The sequence below is a fragment of the Prosopis cineraria genome, unplaced genomic scaffold (assembly GCF_029017545.1).
Source record: "Prosopis cineraria cultivar Desert tree isolate PC_DT_omini unplaced genomic scaffold, ASM2901754v1 PC1, whole genome shotgun sequence".
NCBI classification, from domain to species: domain Eukaryota; kingdom Viridiplantae; phylum Streptophyta; class Magnoliopsida; order Fabales; family Fabaceae; genus Prosopis; species Prosopis cineraria.
Genome location: NW_026555332.1, coordinates 33,963,229 through 33,969,696, shown reverse-complemented (window position 1 = coordinate 33,969,696; position 6,468 = coordinate 33,963,229). Strand labels below are relative to the sequence as shown.

At 33.6% G+C, this 6,468-nt stretch overlaps 1 pseudogene; it reads left to right on the top strand.

Annotated features, from left to right (window-relative positions):
- The first annotated feature begins 931 nt into the window (after positions 1-931).
- On the top strand, positions 932-5,254 carry LOC129290410 (uncharacterized; annotated as a pseudogene).
- Positions 5,255-6,468: the final 1,214 nt, after the last annotated feature.

Sequence of the window (6,468 nt, the reverse complement as noted above, 5' to 3'; positions counted from 1 at the left end):
TAGTTCAAATTATTGTCCTTCTTTTTTTTTTATCTTGAGTTATTTCTTTTTGTGATCATCTCTTATCTACCCCATTTACTTCTATCTTTTAGTTTTTCTCTTCTTCATCTTTGTGACTTTTTCATCTTATGTAATTTTTCATTTTATTAGCCTTCTAAAAAAAAGAAAACCTAGAAATTCATGCAAAAAAAGGGCAAAAAAAGTGTTAGTTTGTTGAAAAAAAAGAGAAAAAAATTTGAAAATTTAAAAAAAATTATTACAAAAAAAATATATTGCTGTTAGTTATGACTGTAGAAAAAGGCTATTCTTGAACTCCAAGTCACCAAGAGGATGCCTAAAGAGAAAAGTCAACTTGGGTGGTAAGAAAGTCTTATACATTGATCGCTTTCTTATTTTTAATTTTTGGTAGCACTTTTTAAATTCTCTACTCTCTTATTTGCTATTAGTGTTACTCTCTTATTTTATTTAGTTTTCTATTTTTGTCTTTGAGTATTTGACTCTTTAACTTTTATTTCTTTCTTTCTTATTTTTGTTGTCACGTGTGGTTTTTCTTTTAGCAAGCTTAATTTTATTTGAAAATTTTGCTTTCCTATTTATTTCAAAATTGCAAAAAAAAAATGCTCTTTTCATCTTGTGCTTGTTTTCTAGTTTCCTTAATTTAGAAGATATTCACTTAATTGTTTCTTAGTTTCTTAATTTGTGTTTGGTTTCACCATTGGATTCTATCCACAAGCTTAGTAAGTGGTAAAAGGCAAGTGTGTTTTTCATCATTAAAAAAAAGCCATTAATTTTTTTTTATGAAACATGAGTGACTTTATTTATCTTGAGAATAAACATGTGAGTTTGTGTGTGTGAGGACCCATTTTTATCTTATATGATTTCTATTGCTTCTGTGAACATGAGTAACAAGGATGAATCCCCTAATGTTGATATGAACTCTGTTTTAGAACTTTTTCACTTCGAACTTGATCATAGGTTCCATAAAGAGGATAAAGATGAGCCGAAGACTACCTCTTCTAAAGGAAAGAAGCGTGAGACCCCCAGTGATGATGAAGAGCCTCTTTCTCCTAAGGGAAAGAAATCCTCAAAGCGTGATGTTGACTTACCAGACCAAAAAGTAAAGTATCCTTCATTCAAGGGTAGCAACAATTCAGAAAAATACCTCGATTGGGAAATGAAGATGGACTAAATCTTTATGACTCTTGATTTGTCTGAGTCAAGGAAGGTAAAAACTGCTTCTTTAAATTTCACTGACTATACTGTTTATTGATGGCAAGATTTGCAATACAAAAGAAGCCAACTTGGGAAAAAGCCCATCAAAATATGGGAAAAGCTTAAAAGGTACTTGAAAAAGGCTTATGTCTCCAGCTATTACTACACAGAGATAAATAGAAAATTGAGAATGTTTTCTCAAGAATCTATGAAAGTGGAGGAGTATATGCATGAGTTGAATATCTTGAAGTTTCGTGCAAACATTTAAGAAAATGAACGTGAAGCAATGTCAAGAATTATGGATGGCTTGAGGCCAGAGTTGAGAGATAAGCTTGACTTGTACACTTTTGTGGACAAGGAAGAGCTCATACACAAGGCTATAAAGTTAGAGTAGAGAAATAAGAACAAACGTTCCAAGTCCTCTTGGAAAGACTCCAAGACAACTTCCAAATGAAAGGATTCCAAAGCCAAAGATACATCCTAGGCCAAGGAAGAAATAAAGACCAAGTATGAGGGTAAAACTTCTAAACCTAAACCTTCTTCTTATTCATCTAACACTTCTCCTATTAAGTGTTTTAAATGTCATGGTGTGGGCCACATGGCGAGAGATTGTAGCAATAAAAGAGTTATGATCTTGAGAGATGATGGTGGCTATGATAGTGTGCATGAAAGTGATAAAGATGATGTTGATAATGTTGATGATGATTCTATCTCCCATGAATCAAATGATGAGCTTGAATGCAATGGTGTAGTTGACTCTATCTTGGTGGCAAGAAGAGCTCTCAATATTCAACCAAAGGAGGATGATGAACATGAGCAACGTGAGCATATTTTTTACATTAGATGTTTCATCAAAGAAAAAGTGTGTAGGATGATAATTGATGGTGGTAGTTGTACTAACATAGCTAGTACTTTACTTATAAATAAATTATCTCTACCTTTAATTCCACACCCTAAGCCCTACAAATTGTAATGGTTGAATGATTGTGCTAAAATTAGGGTTTCTAAGCAAGTGTTAATTACTTTCTCTATTGGGGTTTATACTTGTGATGTATTATGTGATGTAGCCCCTATGCTTGCTAGACACTTGTTATTAGGTAGGCCTTGACAGTTTGATAGTAAGGCTACTCATGATGGTTTTAGAAATTGCTACAAGGTGCCTTTTAAAGGCAAGACTGTTGTATTAAATCCTTTTAGGCTCATCCAAGCCTATAAAGATCAACTAAAGGTTACTCAAGATTACAAGCAAAGGAGAGATCTCCTTGATTATTGCATGAGTGAGAGAGAAAAGAAAGAGAGTATTACTTTACTTGAAAATCAATCAAAAGAGAAGAAAAAGAGTGGTGAGAAGGTGAGAAAAGAAAAAAAATAGAATGATGGGAGTGAAGAAGAATAGTAAAAAGAAAATATTATTGTGTGGAAAAAGTGAGATTCAAGAGACTTTGATGAGTGAGCAAGCTCTTATTGTAATTCCCAAGAATATTTATTTTTCTACTGACATTCTTGACCCCACTTTGCCTTCTAGTGTTGTCTCTTTGTTGCAGGATTATGGAGATCTATTCCCTGATGAAATTCTTGATAGACTTCCTCCCTTAAGAGGAATTGAGCATAGGATAGATTTCTTGCTTGGAGCTGCTATTCCAAACAAGCTTGCTTATAGGGCTAACCCTGAAGAGACTAAGGAGATCTAGTGCCAAGTAAAGGAATTGATGATGAAAGGCTTTGTGCGTGAAAGCCTTAGCCCTTGTGCGGTCCCTGTTATCTTGGTGCCAAAAAAAGATGGATCTTGGAGGATATGCATTGATTATAGAGCAATCAACAAAATTACTATAAAGTATCGTTACCCTATCCCTAGACTTGATGATATGCTTGATGAATTGCATGGTGCTTCTATCTTCTCTAAAATTGATCTTAGAAGTGGTTATCATCAAATTCATATGAAAGAGGGTGATGAATGGAAAAATACTTTTAAAACTAAATTTGGATTATATGAATAGTTAGTTATGCCTTTTGGTTTGACTAATGCTCCTAGTACTTTTATGGCATTAATGAATCATGTTTTTAGAAAGTTTATAGGAAAGTTTGTCGTGGTTTACTTTGATGGTATTCTGATTTATAGTAAATCTTTGATTGATCATATGAATCATCTTAAAAATGTGTTTGACACCTTGAGGGAATATAAGCTATATGTTAATTTTCAAAAGTGTTTCTTTTGCATGGACTCTGTTATCTTTTTGAGATTTGTTGTTGGATCACAGGGAATTCATGTGGATGAGGAGAAAGTTAAGGCTATTTGTGAATGGCCAACCCCTAAGAATGCAAGTGAAGTGAGAAGCTTCCATGGCTTAGTAAGCTTCTATAGGAGATTTGTTAGGGATTTCTCTAGCATTGCTGCCCCTCTTAATGAACTTGTTAAGAAGAATGTGACCTTTAAATGGGGTAAGACATAAGAAAGGGCTTTCCAAACCCTAAAGGATAAATTGACTAATACCCCTTTACTTGTTTTGCCTAATTTCTCTAAAGTATTTGAAATTCAATGTGATTCTTTTGGTATTGGTATAGGTGCTGTTTTAATGCAGGATTCTAAGCCCATAACTTACTTCAGTGAAAAGCTTTATGGCATAGTTTTGAATTATTCCACCTATGACAAAGACCTTTATGCTTTAAAGAGGGCCTTAGAAACATGGCAACATTATTTGTGGCCCAAGGAATTCATCATTCATTCTGATCATGAAAGTTTAAAGTTTCTCAAGTCTCAAGGTAAGTTGAACAAGAGACATGCTCGCTGGATAGAATTTATTGAAACCTTTCCTTATGTGATTAAGCATAAGCAAGGTAAAGAAAATATCATTGCTGATGCCTTATCTCGAAGGTATATATTGCTTTCCTATTTGCATGCTTAATTACTTGGCTTTGAGATTCTAAAAGATCTTTATAAAATTGATTCTGATTTTAAAAATATTTAGAAATCTTATGAAAATTATGAATCTAGTGATTTCTTTAGATTTGATGGATTTCTTTTTAAGAAAAATAAATTATGCATTCTTATTTGTTCTATGCATGAGTTTCTTACTAAGGAAGCACATAGTGGTGGTTTGATGGGACACTTTAGTGTAGAGAAATCTTTGGCTATTTTGTCTGATCATTTCTTTTGGCCTCACATGCGGAAAGATATCATATCTATTTGTGATAAATGTATTAAATGTAGACAGGCAAAATCTAAGGTCCAACCTCATAGACTTTACTGTCTTTTACCTATCCCCTCTTACCCTTAGGAACATATCTCTATGGATTTTGTAATTGGATTGCTTAAATCTTCTGTAGGAAAAGATTTCATATTTGTTGTTGTTAACAGGTTCTCTAAGATGGCACACTTTATTGCTTGTACTAAGACTAATGATGCTGTTAACATTGCTGACTTATTCTTTAAAGAGATTGTTTATTTACATGGTTTACCTAAGACTATTGTGAGTGACAGGGATGTGAAGTTTCTTAGTGACTTCTGGCATACCCTATGGCATAAATTAGGGACTAAGTTACTTTTTTCTACTACTGCCCATCCACAAACTGATGGTCTAACTGAGGTAGTTAATAGAACTATGACTACACTATTAAGAGCAATAATTCAGAAGAATTTGAAGAATTGGGTGAATTGTTTACCTCATATTAAATTTGTTTACAATAAGGCTATTCATTCTTCTACTTCTTATTCTCCATTTAAAATTGTTTATGGTTTCAATCCATTATCTTCTATTGATATTTTACCTTTGCCTTTCTTTGAGTATGCTAACACTAATGGCAAGAAAAAGCTGAGTTTATACAGGACTTACATACTAAGGTTAAAGCAAACATAGAGTGAAAGAATGAGCAATATGCCAAGCAAGCTAATAAAGGCAAGAGACGTGTGATCTTTGAGCCCGGAGATTGGGTTTGGTTACATTTAAGGAAAGAGAGATTTCCTAATCAAAGGAAGTCCAAACTTCAAGCTCGAGGAGATAGATCTTTCTAAGTTTTGAAAAGAATTAATGATAATGCTTACAAGATTGATTTTCCTAGCTCTTATGGCAAGGTTAGTGCCACATTTAATGTTTCTGATCTATCTTTATATGATTCTGTAGATTTGAGGATGAATCCTTCCCAACTGGGAGGGAATGATAGACTCCATGGCACGGGTGATATAGCATTAATGGCAATGAAGCTTGAGGATGGTAATCATGAGCATGGTGAGATAGAAGGAGCCCAATACTTCTAATCTAACGTACCTAAAGACCCATTACAACATATTGGAGATCCAATGATAAGAGCCCGAACTAAAGCCATGAAGCAAGCCTTGTTCAATCTCGTGCAAGAAGTTCAAGAGTGTGGAGAGCATTAGGGCGCTCCTCTCAAGCCCAAAGGAGAGCATTTATACGTGTATAATGTACTTAAGATCCAAACTCATAAAGAGTCAAGCCCAAGAGATGCAGACCTTAGCTTAATACAAGGAAGACTACAAGTTAAGCCTCTTGCAAGCAAGGAGGTATGAAACTCTAGTGAAGAAGTCAAGGGTGGCGTGATTTTAAATCCTTTATAATCTCTTGATTGTCTCCTAAATTATTTCCTATTTTAATGGTCCTTTGATTTGATTTCTTATTTTGAGTCTAGTCAAAGGTTAGAATTAATTATAGTATTAATTTCTAAATTTTGTAATCCCATAATTTTAGGATCACGTCTCCTAAATTATATAACTGAATATTTTATCATTATTTTATATTATTTCTCCTTTTAGTATTAGGAAATTAGGGTTTTAATTTTAGGAAATATTCTTTTCTATGAGCCTATAAATTAGGCATGCTCCCTCTTGTAAATGGAATAGAAGTTGAATGAAATTATTCATTTTTAGAGTTTATAACTCTTGTGAGCCTTGGTGCTTTGTGGTGGCATCCAGTGTGAGAAACAGACGTGATCAAGAGCGTGATCAACTCTTATGGTGTCTTTAAAGGTTTAGGTTCCTAGAGGCAGGTGCTCTAGAGGATCTTCTCCTTAATCATTATCCTATTATTTACTTTATATCTTTTTTTATTTTAATCATAAATTTTGTCCCTTTCTTTTTGTTCTTGTATTTTTATTGTGTTCCAAGGTTCTATCCCTAAACTAGCACGATTCTGCTTCCGTTTCCCCTATCAATCATAAAGAGAGTTGGTCACATAATTCATTAACAGATATATTGAAAGAAATTGAAAATTAACTCGTGATATCATCATTAGGGACACAATA